Raw genomic sequence first — 22142 nt, 5'->3', positions numbered from 1 at the left:
GCTCCAATTTATTAATCCTTTTTCTTCTTATTTATTTATTAATAGCACTGGTTATTTTTTCAGATCTTTTGAATGATACTTTTTTTTTTTTTTTTTTTGCTGCAGTCTTTGATTCTAGTGTGGGTGTTATTTGTATAGTATTGTAGTTTTTCACTGGAATGTTTTGTAAAATATCACAAAGTGAATAGCATGCATTAAATCAGTGTTATTGTCTTAGTTGAAAACAATATGCAACTGCAGATTATATTTATCCTTATGCTAAAGATGCATTATATATTTGTTGTGAATGGAATTAGACTTTTTTTTTTCTTTTTTGGTAGTACAGCAACATATGCTTGATTCTCTATGGTCCTCACAGGCATTCTTGTGAAATGTTTCCATCACACTGCAGGATTTTTAATTTTTTTTAAGATATCTTTGTCAAAGCTTATTTGTAAGGAAATGAAAATAGTTTCAATCCAGAGCTGATGCTAGCTCACTGGGGGCCCTAAATAGGAATATTTTGCCTCCCCCCCCCATACTAAAGCAGGCAAGGTCTTATAATAAAAAGCGAATAGGTGGCACCTTGAACTGCTGGGGCCTTAAGCAATTGCTTAGTCTGCTTATGCTTAGTGCCAGCTCAGTTTCAATCACATCCTTAGATTTTCCAATATTCCACCTGTAAGAAGAGCATATTTTAATTTCCCACCCGTGTTCATAAAGGATGTTAACATAATAAAATTAATCATTTAGGGCAGAGGTAGGCAACCTATGGCACGCGTACCAGAGGCGGCACGCGAACTGATTTTCAGTGGCACTCACATTGCCCGGGTCCTGGCCACCAGTCCGGGGGGCTCTGAATTTTAATTTAATTTTAAATGAAGCTTCTTAAACATTTTTAAAACCCCTTATTTACTTTACATACAACAATAGTTTAGTTATATATTATAGACTTATAGAAAGAGACCTTCTAAAAACGTTAAAATGTATTACTGGCACGCGGAACCTTAAATTAGAGTGAATGACTCTAAATGAAGACTTGGCACACTGCTTCTGAAGGGTTGCCGATCCCTGATTTAGGGTCTGGTCTTGCAGCAATGATGCCAATTGTTTTTAGTAAGAAGGATGTGTTAAGAAAAACTGGCAAATCACACACAGAACAAGTGGATCCCTTCTATAGTCACGCTTAGGGCTGGCTGGTCTACACTACCGCTTAAGTTGATGTAACTTACTTCGCTTAGGGGTGTGAAAAAGACACCCCCCCGAGCAACACAAGTTAAATCGACTTAAGTGCTGTCCACACCAGCACTATGTTGGTGGGAGTCGCTCTCCTGCTGACATAGCTTCCACCTCTCCTGGAGGTGGAGTAATTATGTTGACGGGAGAGCACTCTCCCGTTGGCATAATGCATCTTCACCAGATTCAATACATGAGCACAGCTGCAAGAGTGTAAAATATGCTCTTCTTGCACAGCTGCCAATGTAGCACTGTAATGTAGACTTGTCCTGTAACAGTAGCATTAAAGTAGACTTTTTTTCTATATTTATATTGTGTATACTGATTTTTTTCATCTTTTACATGGAAAAACATTATTATATTTGTGTAGAGCACTGGGCTATCTAGACTATCTAATTTCTCACATTAGTCTTTGTCAGGGGTCGGCAACCTCTGGCATGTGGCTCGCCAGAGTAAGCACCCTGGCAGGCCGGGCCAGTTTATTTACCTGCTGACGCAGCAGGTTCAGCCAATTGCGGCCCCCACTGGCCGCGGTTCGCCGTCCCAGGCCAATAGGGGTGGTGGGAAGCGGCGCGGGCAAGGGATGTGCTGGTCGTGGCTTCCCGCCGCCCCTATTGGCCTGGGACGACGAACCGCGTCCAGTGGGGGCCAAGATCAGCCGAACCTGCCACATCAGCGGGTGCTTACCCTGGCGAGCCGCCTGCCAAAGGTTGCCGACCCCTGGTCTATGTCTAAGGGATTATAGCAAGAGGAAACCCTGCCTCCCCCAATTGTTCACCCAGACAATGGTGCAAGTCTGAGTACAAGAGGAAAAAAATTATTCTTGACCCCAGCAGGCAATTATCCATGCTTTTGTGAACATACACATTTAATAAACAAGGACCAAATTTTGCTCTGTAATACATATGCAGACATCACATTTAAGCAGGGCATCTGGATGAAAATGATTGATAAAGGAGCCAACTGGAATAAGGACCAGAAAAAAAGAAAGCCAATGGAAATAGGGCAGAGAATTGTGACAACGGGGGGGAAAAAAGAGAGAAGGGAATGCAGAGAAGCCTACAGTTTGTGTTTGGGATTAGACATAGGCCTAAACTGCAGAGCTCAGATCCTGACTGGAACTTCATAAAAGTTCAAACCCATGGAGATCTGGCCACTACAGATATAAGGATTAAAAATAAAGGCTGGATCTGCATTGATATCCAAGCTTTGTCCAATGTCTGGGTGTGTTTCGGCCATTCTCTTGTTTGTGAGATCATTAAAATGATATGAACTACAAAGGTTGCTAACTCCTGCTCCAGACCTTGAACTTCACCACTTTGGTAGGGCTTTCTATTGATTGATTTAAATCTCAAATCAATGGATTAACTATTTTAGGAAATTTTAAAAATACTTTGCAATGGCAACATCTTACATAAACCTTCAGGTCCACTTGTAGTGCTGGGGAAAAATAACTTGCCAGCTATTTCTGCTTTGTTCAGTCATTGCATATTGTGTCTAGCAACAAAGACTTTTAGCAGTGAAAGACAGTTTCAGCCTTTTCTCCTGAACCCACAGAACTGTCAAAACCAATCATATACACAATAAGATTGCACTGCAGTATTTCACAGGCACTAATACTTTTATTCTTCTTTTAACCTGACATTGATTTTTAAGACATACGGTATTTTATCACTTAAGGAGCTATAATAATGTGCTAGCAAGAAGTACTGCTATTTTGTAATTTGGAAATAACTGGACTGTGTCCCTATTCATTTGATTAGTTAATAACAACGTCATTCTCTAATCTATTTAGGTACTTATGACAGCGATGAAGGACATATATCTGAGCACCTCTCTGGTATTTATGGATTTAGCCTCATAACACCCACAAAGTCAGGAAGTCCTATCAGTGACATTTTACAAATAAGAAACTGAGGCACAAGACATTATGGGTCAGATTTTCAATGGTATTTATGCACCTAAAGATGCAGACAGATGCCTAGTCGGATTTTCAAAAGCACCTAAGCAGGTTAGTCACCTAAACTCCCCCTGAAATAAATAACTTGCCCAAAGTCACACAGGAACTCTGGCCTGGTCTACACTAGGCGTTTATGTCGAATTTAGCGCCGTTAAATCGAATTAACCCTGCACCCGTCCACACCACGAGGCTATTTAGTTCGACATAGAGGGCTCTTAAATTCGACTTCTGTACTCCTCCCCAACGAGGGGAGTAGCGCTAAATTCGACATGGCCATGTCGAATTAGGCTTGGTGTGGATGGAAATCGATGGTAATAGCTCCGGGAGCTATCCCACAGTGCACCACTCTGTTGACGCTCTGGACAGCAGTCCGAGCTCGGATGCTCTGACCAGCCACACAGGAAAAGCCCCGGGAAAATTTGAATTCCTTTTCCTGTCTGGGCAGTTTGAATCTGATTTCCTGTTTGGACAGCGTGGCGAGCTCAGCAGCACTGGCAACGATGCAGAGCTCTCCAGCAGAGATGGCCGTGCAATCCCAGAATAGAAAGAGGGCCCCAGCATGGACTGATCGGGAAGTCTTGGATCTCATCGCTGTGTGGGGCGATGAGTCCGTGCTTTCCGAGCTGCGCTCCAAAAGACGGAACACAAAGATCTATGAGAAGATCTCGAAAGCCATGGCAGAGAGAGGATACAGCCGGGATGCAACGCAGTGCCGCGTGAAAATCAAGGAGCTGAGACAAGGCTACCAGAAGACCAAAGAGGCAAACGGACGCTCCGGATCCCAGCCCCACACATCCCGTTTCTACGAGGCACTGCATTCCATCCTTGGTGCAGCCGCCACCACTACCCCACCACTGACCGTGGACTCTGAGGATGGGATATTGTCCACGGCCGGTTCCTCGGACCTGTTAGCGGACGGGGAAGATGAGGAAGGAGATGAGGAGGACGAGGCAGTCGACAGCGCTTACCAAGCTGATTTCCCCGACAGCCAGGAGCTCTTCATCACCCTTACAGAGATCCCCTACCAACCCTCCCCAGCATCTAACCCGGACACAGATTCAGGGGAAGGATCAAGCGGTAAGTGCTTTAAACATATAAACCTTTATTTTTTACAAAACTTGAATATTAAGACTAAGAACAATCTGTGAATCATGATTTCTTCCCCCTGGGCGCTTAAGTAATCAGTAACAACTATTTAAAAAAAATCAAACAGTGTCCGGTTGTGCATGATTGTGCTGCCCAAGCTGCTCCACTCTTTAGTCCCTGCTACTGCAGCTATATTAGAATACTGTCTATATGTCCTGGGATAGAGCAGTAATCCTCCACGGACATCTCCACAAAGCTCTCCTGCAGGTAATGGGATAGCCTGTTCATCAGGTTCCTGGGGAGAGCGGCTTTACTTGGTCCACCGAAGTACGAGACGTTCCCGCGCCAGGAGACAAGCAGGTACTCTGGTATCAGTACCTTGCATAGCATGGCGGCATAGGGCCCCGGTCTCTGCAGGCTTTCTCGAAGCATCCGTTGGATCTCGGTGTCCGGGATCCTCATGAGAGTAATGTCGCTCATGACAACCTGCTTTGAATTAGGTAGGGGACTGTTAGTATTGGGACTGCTTGCAACAAGTTCCTTTACAGAACTGTGACCGCCGGTTTACAGCCACGCGGTGGGGGTGGGAGAGGGCCAGCATCCAGGGATCTTTCCCTGGCACATCCGCGAGGGGGTGGGACAGGGCCAGAGTTCCTGCTTGGCCGATTGCTGGCAGCACAGACTGGCAGTGCTTTCAATGTGAAAGGAGGCCAGTGGTACTCCTAAAGTTTTAAGCAGCCACAAGTCTACGGGTTACCATGTTTGCCTGCTACAGAGAGTACCGTGTCCTGCCCCGCTTCCCAGATCGGCAGTGCAAAAGCCCAGGCACTGAAGGCGAGGTTCGAAAATTCGACCTTGTCCTGAGTGCGCATGTGATAGGTGTGGTTCATGGTCTTGTTCACAGAGAAAGACTATGTTCTTGATTCACAACTACATTTATGTTTCAGAGGAATTCACTGCCTTTTCCTCATTCCCACAGCCACATCTGCGACTGTCTCCCAACCCAGCCTGGCATCACACTCCCAGAGGCTAGCGCACATTAGGCGGAGGAAGAAGAAGACGCGAGAGGACATGTTCTCAGAACTAATGGGCTGCTCCCGAGCCCAGGCAGCACAGCAGAACCAGTGGAGGGAGAATTTGTCCCAAATACACCGGACACACATGGAACGTGAGGAGAGGTGGCGGCAGGAAGACCAGCAGGCGACTCAAACGCTGCTTGGACTTCTGAGGGAGCAAACGGACACGCTCCGGCGCCTTGTTGATGTTCTGCAGGAACGGAGGCAGGAGGACAGAGCCCCGCTGCAGTCTATCAGTAACCGCCCTCCCCCGCCACCAAGTCCCATACCCCCCTCGCCCAAAGTCCAAAGAAGGAGGGGCGGCAGAGTCCGTGAAAACTCTCACTCCACCCCTGCAGACTGCTCAAGCACCAGAAGGCTGTCATTCCACAAAATTTGAAAAGTCCTTTCCTGCCCGCCTCACCCAAGCCCCCGTCCAACTTTCACCCCCCAGTTTCCTGTCTGGTTGTTAATAAAAAATATGTTTCTGTTCATTACTGTTTCAGTCTGGCTCTTTTGAGGGAGAGTCTGTCTGAAGGGGGGGAAGGGGCTTGGTAATTGGACAGGACAGTCACCTTTAGCAGGGTACAGAGGCGGGGGCAGGTCCAGCAGCAGGGCACATACACAGTGCAGTGACTAGTTACCCTGGTCAGTCTGGGAGGTGGTTTTCATGTTCTGTGGGGGGCGGGGGGGGGTTAGTTGCTCTGTGACTTTGTGGCGGGGGAGGGCAGTTACAGATCATATGCAGCGGTCCTTGTCCTGGATCACAGAGGCACGCAGCAGGGGATCTGTAACCCTCCTCCCCCTGCCATAAAGTCACATAGCCCCCACATACACGCAGTCCCACTCAGGAGGGCTGGCAGGCTCCGTTGAAACAACCAGTCCGCCACTGTGAATCCTGTCATTCCTGGAGTTTAGAAGGATCATTTGCATCAGTACACTACACCCGCTCCCCACCACAGTCTGCGTCCCCGGTTTCAAAGATTCCCGCGAAAACAGTACTAAAGACAACGGTGTTCAATAACAAAAGTAAAACTGATTTTATTTTTTTGGAAGGGGATGGAGGGGGTCTGTAACTGGAGAGGATAGTCATCCTTAACTGGGTAAAGAAACGGGTGCAGGTTCAGCTTCTCTGTACAGAAACTTAAAAGTCACTGGTTACCCTGCTCACTGTGGAACCTGGCTTTCAAAGCCTCCCGGATGCACAGCGCATCCCGCTGGGCTCTTCTAATCGCCCGGCTGTCTGGCTGGGCGTAATCAGATGCCAGGCTATTTGCCTCAACCTCCCACCCCGCCATAAAGGTCTCCCCCTTGCTCTCACACAGATTGTGGAGCACACAGCAAGCAGCTATAACAATGGGGATATTGGTTTCGCTGAGATCACAGCGAGTGAGTAAGCTTCTCCATCTCCCCTTGAGACGTCCAAAAGCACACTCCACCACCATTCTGCACTTGCTCAGCCGGTAGTTGAAGAGTTCTTTTTCAGTGTCCAGGGCGCCAGTGTAGGGCTTCATGAGCCAGGGCATTAGCGGGTAGGCTGGGTCCCCAAGGATCAATGTAGGCATCTCCACATCTCCAAGAGTTATTTTGTGGTCCGGGAAGTAAATACCTTCCTGCAGCCGTCTAAACAGACCAGAGTTCCTGAAGACGCGAGCATCATGAACCTTGCCCGGCCATCCAACGTTGATGTTGGTCCACCAGTGCTTGCAGCACCATTGAAAAGTAGCCCTTTCGGTTGATGTACTGGCTGGCCTGGTGGTCCGGTCCCAGGATAGGGATGTGAGTTCCATCTATAGCCCCACCGCAGTTTGGGAATCCCATCGCGGCGAAGCCATCTATGATGACCTCCACGTTTCCCAGGGTCACTACCTTTGAGAGCAGTACCTTGACGATTGTGTTGGCTACTTGCATCACAACAACCCCCACGGTAGATTTGCCCACGCCAAACTGGTTCGCGACAGACCGGTAGCTGTCCGGCGTTGCAAGCTTCCAGAGGGCTATGGCCACTCGCTTCTGGACAGTCAGGGCTGCTCGCATCCGGGTGTCATTGCGCTTCAGGGCAGGGGACAGCAACTCACAAAGTTCCATGAAAGTCCCCTTCCGCATGCGAAAGTTTCGCAGCCACTGGGATTCGTCCCAGACCTGCAGCACTATGCGGTCCCACCAGTCCGTGCTTGTTTCCCGTGCCCAGAATCGCCGTTCGACAACGTCCACATGACCCATTGTCACTGTGATGTCCTCGGAGCTGGGTCCCGTGCTTTCTGAGAGGTCTGTGCCCCTCTCAGAGTTCAGGCCCTCACCGCGGTGCTGTAGCCTCCTCGCCTGGTTTATCTGCATCTGCCTCTGGGAAAGGTGGATGATAACCTGCGAGGCGTTGACAAGTGCCACAACTGCAGCGATGGTCGCAGCGGGATCCATGCTCGCAGTGCTGTGGCGTCCACGCTGTCACTGACCCGAAAAGTGCGCGAACTGATTTCCCGCCGGCGCTTTCAGGGAGGGAGGGAGGGCGGTAGTGACAGACGGATGACGACAATTACCCAAAAGCACCCTCGACCCTTTTTTTTTTACCCAGAAGGCATTGGGGGCTCGACCCAGAATTCCAATGGGCAGCGGGGACTGCGGGAACTGTGGGATAGCTGCCCACAGTGCACCGCTTCCAATGTCGACGCTTTCCCCGTTAGTGTGGACTCACAAAGTCGAATTACTGTCCTTAGTGTGGACACACAAGTTCGACTTTGCAATATCGATTCCACATATTCGATTTAAGTGAAATCGAAATACCCTCGTAGTGTAGACATACCCTCTGTGTCAAAGCTGGGAGCAGAAACCAGGATTCCTATAGCCCAGTGAAGTACCTTAATCATAAAGTGATCTGTTGGGTGAAAAATGAGATCTAATTCAATTTAGGGTCAAACAGTTTTTTAGCCTTTATTATGTACATTTTAATTTTTTGATAATGCTATTATCACACATGAATTATATATTCATGCAAAAACAGAAAAGGCAAGAAAAGTAGTTTGATCAAGAAATCTCTGCTGGGTACAGGGTGACTCTCTTCAAATCTCTGGTCTCTGATGTGTTTGCCTTGTGTCTTCTCCACTGTTATTGTTAATAATCTATCTTTTATCCGCAGTTCCATAACTTTGCACAGACACAGTTTACCAAGTTAACTCATCTGTTTACCTATCTATTCTAAACCCCTAATTTATAAACAGTCTCAAGCATAAATCTTAATAACTAACATAAACTAATACATTTTTGCGTATCCTCTAAAACTTACTTTTATCTGTCTACTTCTGTCAACCCCACTGGCTCCATCCAGTTCTCATCTTACAATAATTGGTATTCTTCTTACTGGTCTGGTTTTGTGGCTTTGGGTTTCTTGTTAGCATATCTTCTTTGGGGGAAAGGGGTGTACCTGAAGCTAATAATTCCCTCTTGACACTCTGCTTCACCCTGCTATTTACACCGGCCAAGGATTTTACAGATAAGACACACAAACTAGGTTTCTGATCTACAAACTTTCTTAGCAAAATCCAAAGTGCTGTATCTGCAGAAATACATGCAAAAATTCCTTTATAGTTAATTAATTAGTGCATATATATAGTTAACTAACACAACATTACCATTTCTCTAACATATCTTTCCTTCTCTAACACTATATTCTTTATGTAATATCTCAAACTGTACCAGTAATCTTTTATGATGCAAAACATATCAGAAATTATTCCAAATGATAATGCAATTTTCATTATTTTGATCAGCTTTTATTACATATATCAGACATATAATGTATCTAACCCCATTAAGAGATTTCCTTACGGCAGCCTACAGATACCATAAAAACCAAAAGCATTCTTAGGGGTACATTTTCAGGAGAGATATGCATTGTTTTAGCAATGTGTGTGAGATTAGTCAATGGGATCCCACATGACTAAAACCATATACACCACATTGAAAGTTCACCCTGTATGTGGTTCATGGCCTTATGTAATGCTTATCAAGGAAAACAATAATGTGAAATAAACAGTTGCTGAGGAGCTTCCTAATTAAAATGGGCTAATGGTTTAGTGTGTATTTAAGGATGTAATCAGTCTCTGAATTTTGGACCTGAATTTAATGCAGGCAAACCTCTTTGAAGTCAATGGTAATTTAACCTGAGCAGGGACTGCAGGCCTGGTCCCTTGCAAGTGCTTGAAAGTTAACCACAAGTCCTAGATGAACAATTTGCAAGGAATCATTATTAGATGAAACCTTATAAATTATCCACAAACAGGCTTAGATTGTTACTAATATATTTGTTTGATATTGTTGGACAGGATTATTATTCAGCAAGTAATTCTTGCAAACACAAACTTGCTTGTGTGAATAGATATTGATGTTATTTAATAATTACATTGCAGTCTGACTCTCACATTTGCTTGCTACCAATAACTTGTCCTGAACCTTGGATGAGGATTACTTTAAATCCCTCCTTTTATTTGATCCTCATGGTAGAAAGAAGGGAAGATATTTTTATAGCAGGTTCTTAGTTCAAAAAAATAGTAACAATGTTACATTGAGAGAGATGAGAACACAGCATAGTTAAGAACACTGTCCAGGATCCATGAAGAAAGTTAGGTATTTCAAAGCCTAATTTTAGGCACCTTGAAAATCACTGGAATTCACAAACCCTGGGTTAGGCTCCTAGGCTCTCTGAGACAGGTGCCTCAAAATGGGATCCACAGAATCCAGCACGCTAGGCAGGGAGCCACCTAAATTAACCAAGAGAAGATGCTGATGAGAGGAGTGAGTTCTAAACCCACCCCGCTTAGGGATTTAGGCACTTAGCTCCTGGCTTCAGGAAGTTACCTATCTTGGTGATCCACTCTCCTGGAGTATGGCAGCTTTGGTGCCTAAACTGTTCTAGCAAGAAATACTGGATGAGGAGGGGCTGCCACCTCCCTTATAACTTTTAGCCCACTAGTTAGACCACTCAACTGGCATCAATTCCTCCCCATCAAGCAGAGAAGGGAAGGACTTGAACAGGGATTTTCCACACAGCTCAGGAGAATGCTTGATCCACTGAGCAATGGGATATTCTGAGGTGGGGCTCCTTCAGTCTCTCCTGTTGAAGCTGTTCCACTTTGGATCAGTACTTAACCAGTCATTAGGGCAGAGAGAGAGAGACAGACTGTAGAGCTGGTTAGGACAGCCTCCAAAGTGGGAGACAACTGTTCAAATCCTCATTTCTAGCTGGTAGAGGGGGAATGACACCTGGGTCTCCCACATCCTAAGTGAGTGTATTACTCACTGGGCTAAAGTATACACAGGAGGCCGTGTTGGTGGTCCTCTGGATGGATGGATTTTGAATGGGCCCTAATCCAGTGGAAGTAGTTTAAGCCTATCAGATCAAGCCTCACAGATGAGATAAGTGTTTCCCCACCTATCTTCACTTGGTGGCTGTGCCCGGGGTCCTAGTGGGGAGCCAGCTATGGTCACCCAATTAGGATGAACTGCAAAGAATGGGGCATCCAACTCCCCCCAAAGCTGGTGGGTATTCCAATACTTAGATTCACCAAGCCAGCATAAAACAGCTTATTTATTACCTCACTGGTTACTCAGAAGTCCAAACAACACAGTTCCCTTAAAGTGATCCAGCCTCAGGCCTTCATCCAGGTACCCAAGTCAAATATAATGAAAATTTCTGTAGATCTTATTTCATCATATAAAAGAAAAGGTTCTACCAGTCTCAAAGGATCAGACCCGTTACCTCCCAGGTTAATGAATGTTTCAGTTCTTACCCAAATACACGCTACAGCCAATTCTTATTAACTAAACTAACATTTCTTAAAAAACAAAAGAGAGAGAGTATGGTTAAAAGATCAATATACAGACAGACATGAGTACAATTCATTGGGGTTCTGATTCACAGCAGAGATGGTGAGCTTTGTAGTTGCAAAGAATTCCTTTAGAATTCAGTTCACAGGTCAGAGGCCATTATCCAGATCTCATATTCAGGACGTACCAGCATAACTGGGACCTCAGTCTTGCGACTCAAACATTCCCTGACGAAGCCTAAGTAGATCTGAGATGACAGAATCAGGACCCAATGATCTTTTATACAATTTCATGTCTTTTGATGAGTTGGAATTCCTCAGGGAACAAAAGGTAATTAGGATGACATTGAAGGAGGTCTATCACCTGTACTTAGCTATACGGATTAACATAAGGCCATTTGCTTGTTCCTCCACCATTCACAGTACATTTCAAAGAGAGATGAATACTGAGATATCCCGTGTTTACAATTCGTTTACATGATAGGATGTTCTTTTGACCTCTGAATTATCAGAATACAGCATAGACAGGGACTGTTGATTACACTGTCCACCCTACTCATACATATGTAAATACACAAAAACACAAACATTATCTCCCCACATGTCTTTTGAGGGTTATTTATTTTGCAGGATGTTTTACCCTTTCTAGCCATGCAACACAGTGGCTTCGGCATCCAATCATCTAGACTGAGGCAGCAGTGCACATGCTTAGAGACAGAAACATAGGTGCCTAGGAGACTTTTACAGTGAAAATGTAGGAACCTCATGGGCAGCAGTTATAATAGACCAGGGGTCGCTCAGTCTCCCCTGGTGCTGCTACCACCACTGGACCCCCAGTTGCGGGGTTTGGTGGAGGAAGTTTTTGTTTTATTATGCCCCATGCAGGTTCCGGGATGGCTGAGGAGGCAGTATGTGCTATTTAGCTTCCTGGGTTCATCAGTAATCTCCCTGGACTCCAGAGAGATTACTGATGAACCCAGGAAGCTGAGTAGCAAATACCATTTCATCGGTCACCCCAGAACCTGCATGGGGCATATCAAAACTTCTTCAGGACGAGATGCTTTTCCCCGGGGTGGCTTCGGGTCTGGGGAGGGGAGGTGCAATGCAGCTGCAGATGGCCCGGGGCTCCTCTGGGCAGGTGGGGGGGGCTCTGGTCTTTGGTTGGCCTGGGGCTCCTCTAGCCAAGGGGGGACAGGGGATCTCGGGGCTCTGGGTGTGGGGGGGGGCACAGAAAGGGCGGAACTGGGGGCTAACCTCTCCGAAAGGGGGCTCCACCTGCCACCCATGGGGCACCGCGTGAATTTAAACACTTACAGGGTTAGGCAGCGGCCATTTGGGGATTTTATATATTGCAATGGTCCCTAAAATGGGAATTTAGACACCTAAATCTGGGATTTAAGTGCCTAATTCCTTTTGTAGCTCTGGACCATTGTGACAAGTCAAGGATACTGCAATCTACAAAGGATTAAGATGTCCCCTGCCGGTCACACAGATGCTTGAGAGGGAGTATAACAGGAAGGGGAAGCTGGGACAAAGGGGACTAAGAGCAGTGCTTAATTTGTAATGAAAGAGGTGCCCGGGCTCAAGCAATTATGTGTCGGGGGTCAAGCATTTTTTTTTTTTTTTTTTTTTACATTCATAACTGATGCGGCAAGCCCAGAGGTATCAGGGCTATGAACTACCAATCCTGGAAGTAACTGGGCTCAACCCTGGAAAGCCATGGCACAAATTAAGCACTGACTAAGAGGAAGAGGTGTTTTTCTCTTCTGTCCTGTCTGGTTGAAGCAGGAACTGCCTAGGGGAATTAATTGCCATTGTTTTTCAATTGATTTGTTCGTCTTGTGATTGTTCTGGGGACAACTAAAACAAGGCCTGTGGAAAGGACATTAGAAACTAATGTCTGAAGCTTTAGTTCTCATTCCTGGCTGGGGAAACTGCCCACTTCTCTACTCTCTTCACACTTTCTATCCTCTCTGTTCAAGTTTCTACGTGCAATGTGCGTGTGGACAGTTAGGATGGCGTTCATAGAATCATAGAATCATAGAATATCAGGGTTGGAAGGGACCTCAGGAGGTCATCTAGTCCAACCCCCTGCTCAAAGCAGGACCAATTCCCAACTAAATCATCCCAGCCAGGGCTGTGTCAAGCCGGGCCTTAAAAACCTCCAAGGAAGGAGACTCCACCACCTCCCTAGGTAACGCATTCCAGTGCTTCACCACCCTCCTAGTGAAATAGTGTTTCCTAATATCCAACCTAGACCTCCCCCACTGCAACTTGAGACCATTGCTCCTTGTTCTGTCATCTGCCACCATTGAGAACAGCCGAGTTCCATCCTCTTTGGAACCCCCCTTCAGGTAGTTGAAGGCTGCTATCAAATCCCCCCTCATTCTTCTCTTCTGGAGACTAAACAATCCCAGTTCCCTCAGCCTCTCCTCATAAGTCATGCGCTCCAGACCCCTAATCATTTTTGTTGCCCTCCGCTGGACTCTTTCCAATTTTTCCACATCCTTCTTGTAGTGTGGTGCCCAAAACTGGACACAGTACTCCAGATGAGGCCTCACCAATGTCGAATAAAGGGGAACGATCACGTCCCTCGATCTGCTGGCAATGCCCCTACTTATACAGCCCAAAATGCCGTTAGCCTTCTTGGCAACAAGAGCACACTGTTGACTCATATCCAGCTTCTCGTCCACTGTGACCCCTAGGTCCTTTTCTGCAGAACTGCTACCTAGCCACTCGGTCCCTAGTCTGTAGCAGTGCATAGGATTCTTCCGTCCTAGGTGCAGGACTCTGCACTTGTCCTTGTTGAAGCTCATCAGGTTTCTTTTGGCCCAATCCTCTAATTTGTCTAGGTCCCTCTGTATCCGATCCCTACCCTCTAGTGTATCTACCACGCCTCCTAGTTTAGTGTCATCGGCAAACTTGCTGAGAGTGCAGTCCACACCATCCTCCAGATCATTAATAAAGATATTAAACAAAACCGGCCCCAGGACCGACCCTTGGGGCACTCCGCTTGAAACTGGCTGCCAACTAGACATGGAGCCATTGATCACTACCCGTTCAGTCCGACGATCTAGCCAGCTTTCTATCCACCTTACAGTCCATTCATCCAGCCCATACTTCTTTAACTTGGCAGCAAGAATACTGTGGGAGACCGTATCAAAAGCTTTGCTAAAGTCAAGGAATAACACATCCACTGCTTTCCCCTCATCCACAGAGCCAGTTATCTCATCATAGAAGGCAATTAGTTTAGTCAGGCACGACTTCCCCTTGGTGAATCCATGCTGACTGTTCCTGATCACTTTCCTCTCCTCTAAGTGTTTCATAATTGATTCCTTGAGGACCTGCTGCATGATTTTTCCAGGGACTGAGGTGAGGCTGACTGGCCTGTAGTTCCCCGGATCCTCCTTCTTCCCTTTTTTAAAGATGGGCACTACATTAGCCTTTTTCCAGTCATCCGGGACCTCCCCCGATCGCCATGAGTTTTCAAAAATAATGGCTAATGGCTCTGCAATCTCATCCGCCAACTCCTTTAGCACCCTCGGATGCAGCGCATCCGGCCACATGTACGGCGTTGTACGGTTCGAGGCAACTCTTCTTTAAACCAGAACTGTGATGTGACATGGTGGTGTAATAATATTTGGTGTCATCCCAGGCAAGCCTTTACAGGAAAGCAGTTCATCAGGCAAGATGTTGAGATAGCAAACACCACACCCAAATTCTATAGGTAAATCCAGGTGTCGTCCTGGCTCCTGACAGGCAGAAAAAAATTCCCACAAATCTATGCTGTGTACTTTTCTCTACACTCCAGGTTTTATTTATTGCACTATATATACAATTAAAACTATCTTTATTCATAGGTTACAGAAATGGAATAAATCAGCAAAGCTCCACTGAAACCAATAGAGATGTATCACTTGATGCCAGCTGAAGAACTGGCACTACAGATCTACTGATATTTCCTTTGTTTTTGCATTTACCTCAGATACTTTGGCTTGTGCAGTCCCATGACATGTATGAATTCATGCAGAGCAATAGAAAAGAGTGGCTGTTAAACAAGGTGATGGTGATATTCTACACCTCAGACCTGACATGTGGAATAGCTGTCAAATGAAAGTTTAGGTGTACCTCATCGTGCATTAGGGGTTGTGACAATCATTTCAAACACAACTATCACATCTAGCAGCCTGCAGCAAGGGATAGAAAGGATGCCGGTGCTGCTTTTTTTGTCTGTGTCAGATCAGTTGGCATGTACCGTATATTTTTGGATACTTCAGAAAATATGTGAGTTAAAGTGCATGGAGGTTGCCAGCTTTGTGTTGGAGTCACTTGTAACAACTCATTGTCAGAATGGTCCATGCTTAGAAGGCTTATGTGTGTTCTCATATTCTTTGTTTCACTGGTGCAGTAAGCCTTTGAGGGCAAATTTCCCTTTAGTAGATTGTAACATAGCAAATCTACTGGGAAATGCTGAATAACAGTTGTGAGAATTGCTTCTCGTCAGTGATTCAAAACCAGGTGCTATTTGGGGCCTTCTACTAGTCTACTGAGGTACTTATTGTTATTTGTATTATCATAGCACCTAGGAGCTCTAGTTGTGGAATAGGACCCCCATTGTGCTAGGCACTGTACAAACACAGGACAGACTATTGAGAAATGCTACTGTAAAAAAAAAAAAAAAAAAAGGGAAATCACAAAAATGTGTTCAACATTTTATTCCATCTGGCTTTTTATTCATTGAAGATTTTTTTGGCTGAAATTTAAAACTTTGACAAATTCACCAAACTTTTGAAATGTAATATTAAACTGGCTGCCTAGCTGGTGCATAAACAGGAAAAAAATCTCAAACGTTTTTCTATTTTTTTATCAGATTTCAAAATTTCAATTAAAACATTATTGCAAAATTGAAATTCAGAAATATTTTGTCAAGCTCCATTGCATAACAGTTATGTCAGGACCAGTGTACCATAAATATGTCATATGGTCCATGACCCTGATTCAGGAAAGCACTGAAGTGCATACTTAAAGCTTATTTGCTTCTTTGGGACTAAAGCACATGCTTGAAGTTAAGCTTCCTTCCAGAATATGGATGCCTTCCTGAATCAGACTCTGTCTGTCTAATCAAAACAACTTAAGTTTCAAACATTGAATACTCAAAATGAACTACTCCCAAATGAGCTACTGGCCAAAAATTATTCAGAAAATCTTTTGGTGAATCATTTTGAGAAACAAAAATGTAAGAGAATATTCATCCTTTGATGGGCATTTTGTGAAGAGAGAGAGAGAGAGAGAGTCAAAAGTCACTGAATAAATTATGTTATGAATAATGTAGTTCTACTCCCTAATTAGTCCAGGTAGAATACCAGTGCTATATGTTCTAAAAAATTGAGTCCCTTAACTGGAAAAACAGATATAAAAATGAAAAACAACCAAAGAAAACCAAACCCAACCAACCCTTCCCCCCACCCGCTCAAACCTCCACCATAAAACAGCAACCTTGCCAAAACAGGACTACAGAATATAGATGTCTGGTGAAGGACTTTTTTCACCTTGTCTAGGTTTTGAAAGAAGTCTCACTCAGGAGAAGGAATTTTATGGTTGCACCAAGGAATTCACTGTTGCTAACAATGTTGAATTGAAGTGTCTTCAGTGAGGATCTTGAACTCTTTTGCTGTTGAACTCTTCTGAGAACATTACTTTCCTGTTGGTCATAATCATCTATTCATTGGGTGAAGCACCAAAAGCTAAATCCATTGGCTTCACTGGATTTGCACTGATGCCAATGGTTATTGGATTGCACCATAAGAATACGGTGCCAAACTTTGACCCATGAAGGTATCAAATCTTGTGTATTGCTTGCTAACAGACTGCTAAAGCAAAACATGATAAAGCCAAAGGATTATCCTCCTTACTTTTCCTGATCGGTACTTTAACTTACAACTACCTGCTGCCACTGTCAGACACAGGACTCTCTAACTCTGAATACAAAGAAATGCTGATTGCATCTTCAGTAGAGTCAAAGGAATCTATTGTATGCTGAATAACAGGAATGAGGATGATATACTCTAGCAGATAGTGACTTCTCTTTGGAGAGGTGCCATTTATTCCACCAACTCCAAATTGTTGTTAGACAAGCAGGGAAACTTTACACTTGCAATCTTGTAAAAATATATGACTGCTTTTGATCAAAACTAATTGAAACTGAAACTATTGTGATCCACATGCTGTGCAGCAACCTTCCCTTTTTATAGCTGCTGACATACTAGCTGGTTATTTGAGAGAATTGCTTTACCACTGACTACAAGAGGAAAAGAGATTTTTATCTAGACAGAGCAAAACTGGTTACAAATATAGCTAAAAATTGGTTAAAATACTTTGGATTAACTTTTTCTATATGGTTGGACCAAATCTTAGCCTTTTTGAGGTGCAGATAAGTAAAAGATATTCACAGATTGCAGTGACGCTGCCACTTAAAAATAAACAATCCCATGTACAACCACAGATTTCACTCAAACAAGATTTTTTTAAGACCCAAAGTCTTCTGTGGGCACACTTCTGCTATGCACAGGTTGGGAGCAGGCTGTGAAAAGCCCTTGTGCTTAGGCTGGACACCTCTTGTGTGCCATGGAAAAATGCTCTGCCCATGCATCCTCTGCAGGGGTATAAGCGGGGAGTTTGTGGATGCTGGGCAAATCAGTTTTTTGTCTTGTTTTGGGTTCAGAATCAACAAACAGAATAGCTGTTTGGTGGAATGAAAGTCAGAAAGTTTTTGGTTTGGGTCAAACAAAACAATTTTTTTTTCATTTTCAATGTATCTTTTTTCAAAACTTTTATTAAAACTGAAGTATGGTTAAAAAGTCATTTAAAATCAAATTAAATCATATTGTTTAAAAAATCAAAATGAAACATTCTTGTTTTTAATTTTTTTTAAACAAAATATTCAGGAAATTTGACAATTTTCAAAATGTTTGTTGGCCCAAGTCTGCATTTTTTGAGGGGAGAGGATGGAGGGAGTTTTGTTTGAAATTTTTTACCCAGCTCTAGTGCAGTCAATAGATTTGTAGTTTGTAGAGACTGAGGTATGTTGGCCATTAAGGCTTCTGAAGTTTGTGGTTTGTTGTAGTAATTCTACTTAGTGCTTTTAATTCATAGATCTTGAAATATAGTAAAGTAAATATCACCTTATATATAGGGAAACTGAGGCATAGAGAGAAGTTGGTCATTTACCAATGTCACACAGTAAGTCAGTAACAAAGCTGGGAAGTAAGTCGTTCTGACTTTCAGTGTGGTGCTACTGGATGACATTTAAATTCATGGCTCTGCAGTATTGTGGAAAGGATTCTGTACACCTAGTGTTTCTAAGACAATTCTTGCAGAAAACACATTTACTGGGCCTTTTCACAGAAAGGAAGCATTTGTCTCACAGGCAGGAACTTCTATAGTACTTTTGCACAGGTTTAAAGGTTTATTCTGATTAGCCAGAGACACTAAGGAGATCCGAAATGACACATTCAACCACCCAAAAAATTTTGTCATATTTGCTCCTACAAAGTGTTTGTAAAACATCATAAAATGCAAACTGGAAACTTTACTTCTCTATATTGTGTAATTGGAAAGATGGGATGACCAGCTCTGATAGAAAAAGCTGTGTTAGCAGGGACAAACAAACTTTTAGCAAAATAAGTCTTAATTTTCTTTGTCTGCGATTATAAAAATGATTGCTCTAGAGAACTAGGAGCTCTAAGGTGATTTGGCTAATATGGAGGATTTGAAGGAAATCAATGAAACACTCTATAGGAATGTGTCAGAATTTTCTGATTAGCATTAAACAGTCTAAATGGACAGTTGGTAAGAACAGAAGCATTTCAGCTGACATTGCAAAAATATCTTCAACATATTCTTTATGTACATGAGATTTGTTTAGTGGATATCACATAACTGGTGTATTTACAATACATAACACAATCACACATTTATTTTGAGTGATGAGGGACAGACGTGGCATTCAGGCCATATACTTTATTTAAAATACTGTGAGTAACTTTCTGTGGAATGCCAGGCACCCTTACATTTAATTGTCAAACTTTACAACATATTCAAAAAGTAGTTATTTAATCTTTGGGCTATAACTTAGCACAGCAATAGCAGATCTGTAGGATAATACATGTAAAAATATACAAAGCACATGTTCACTGTGAAAGTGCAGTAAACTTGAAAGCTTGTATAATAGTAGTGTGATATTAACTGTAGTGTGCTTTTGAAAGAGACCAAAATGTTAGTTTTAATTCTTCAGTTGTTTATTATCTTCCCAGTTTCAGAGCAGAACAGCTTGCAGGATTGGGTCCTATATACATTCAGTACTATTAACATGTAGATGGGTTTGGAGAGGGATAGTGTAATGTGGAACTGGTGCACAGGACATTGCCCAAGCATTTTTATATACTGATCATTCAAAAGTTTTATTCGGTATTTATATGTACAACCTTCAAATAATCGGTTTTAAGGAACGTTGTACAATATAAATCATTGCAGAGACATGCAAAAGAATCAGATTTCATAATTCCATCATTTAAAAACTTCATTACTGTATAGAGCCGAGGGTGGATAAAACAGAATAAATTCAGTGAAAATGTTCATTTCTTTAACACATTTTTATTAATTCTCAAAAAATACTTTCATCAAGGTACATGAAATAATGAAGGCAATAGTAAAGAATTATGAAATGCTGCTTTATGCCCTATCTAATGTTGTTATGAAAACAAGGTGATACTCATGACTAAAAAGCAGTACATTTTAAAATGAACCAAGGGAAATGCTCTCCTATAGTCACCCTCTTGAACTGACTTCTGCAAGAGATTATCAAGACACATAGTGTAGCAGGATTTATAAAAGGTAGGATAACATGGAGACTATTAAAGTAGCATCTGGAGTATTGTTAACTCTTTCACATCTCCTTATCCTCTACTGTATTCTTCAAATTATTTATGTCCTGCAAATGTGCTGGTAAGAAAGCAGTTGCCTTCATCTGGATCCCCAAAGAGATGCCTTATCTTAGAAACTGGTTCTAATCTTTGCAGGGTACACAATTGCTGTTAGTGCACTATCCTCTGAGAAATCAGCCTTAAGGTTGATAAGATGGTCCTGCGGGGCTCTGCACAAATATATACATTAGGAAACATATGCATCCTCTTCTGGAATTTATTTTTTCTCCTTATAATGGCAAATACTTTTTTTTCCCTTCCCCCCTCAGAAATATTGGATCAATTGAACCTTTTCATTTTTATTCCTAGCCTCTTGTGTGCTGAATTGTTTTTGGCTATTTCCTGGTACATGACAGCTGTAGGAACATCCTCCTCCTCAAAGCAGTGTACCTCCTAGACAGGAGTTTAGAGCAGGGGTGGGAGAACAGGCCTTGCAGAATTTAGAATGCATGCAGACACTGCAGGTATACATTTACAATTGGACCTAAAAACAGATCCCTTGTGTGGTAAGGTGTCTATTTGTGGCTTGGGGGGGGGGGGGAAACACCTTCCTGGGGGTGTTCAATTTGCATGTTCTTAGTGTTTCTATTCTGTACACAAAGCATGTTGCCAGTCGTAGCCCTTCAAAGTGACATAAGTTTGACACTGTGCAGTTCAGCAGCCTTGAGGTGTAAGATTGTCAAAAGCCAAAAAGGCCAAAAAGCAAACATAAATGTAAAAGCAGCGTGAAGGCCCTATTCTTCCCATGTAGGATACAAAAAAATCCCACTAGATATCAATGAGTTACTTGAAATCTCTAGGGGGTGTTACCCAGGGTTTTCAGAACCCAAAGCAGTGGTAACTTAACTACTTCTCTCCAGGCCGTGTCAGGAACAAATCAATGGGGACACAACTCATCCATCGATAAATGATTAATAAACTAGAGTGCTTTTGCCTAAAACTATTTTTAATTAGTTTTCAAGCATGCACGTATGTTGTAGCAGTAGGTTCAGAACATTCCAAGCATTTATAGTTACCCCAAAAGTCTGAAATGGTTTTGAGGAATCAACAGCCAGGCTTCTGGGGACCCTCCTGTCTGACTGGTGGGGAACTTAGGTGTCAAATCCTTGTCCAGAGAAAAGCTTCCTTGGACTGCTCCAAAGCACACTTTCTAACTAAATTTTTTATCCAGACAAAGCAAATAACTCATAATAGCCCCTAATTTCCCTAGCAACAGCCAATAACATTTCATTATTCTCCTTATCAGCAAAGTATTTCTAGTAATAACAACAATAAAACTTACATGTCGGAGGCACCTAAAACCAAGTTCAGTTGTCCAAACATTCCTTCTATTTCGACAGTACCTTAACTTCTTGTCCCAACCTCCTATTCTGTTTACCAGAGCTGCAAACATGCAGCTGCATGGCCTGGCCTCTCAGGGCCTAACATTATTCTTAGCTATGTGATGTTTGGTTTTAAGCTGGCAGTAGCTGAACACACAAGATGGCCAACTGCAGTATTGTCAAATTCTGGGGTATATGCAGGAATGTCAAATTTGGGGTCTACATGGGGAGGGGAGAGTTTATGGGCTAGATCTTTGGACTCTCATAAATGTGGAGTAAAGGGGACTAAAAGATGCCTTAAGGCAGCAGCTGAGGATTCTTCTATTGTATGTATTTTAGTATGCCTAAACCTAAGCCTATGTCACCTCCCACTTCACTAGTATAGTACTCAGTACATCTAGGGGCTAAAGGGTGGGACTTACATGACTTTATGGCACCTTACTGGCCCTCCACAACCTCCCGCCAGAGGTTTTTGGGCAGTTTGGTAGAGGGGATCCTGGCAGTGATCCAGCCCCTGATATGCTCCAGGACTAGGGGCAGGCCTAAGGAGTTTGGGGCCCCCAGAAAGGTGCCATAAGCCGAGTGCTTCTCTGACATCACTTGGCATCTAAGCCTGTATTCCTTCAGCTGCCATTTTAATGTGGTCCTAATTTTCTACATTCTCATGCTACTGGAATTCGCTTCAATTGCAGGTAATGGGTGTC

Source organism: Emys orbicularis, chromosome 2 (assembly GCF_028017835.1).
Source record: "Emys orbicularis isolate rEmyOrb1 chromosome 2, rEmyOrb1.hap1, whole genome shotgun sequence".
Lineage (NCBI taxonomy): Eukaryota > Metazoa > Chordata > Testudines > Emydidae > Emys > Emys orbicularis.
Note: the sequence above shows the minus strand (reverse complement) of the source record.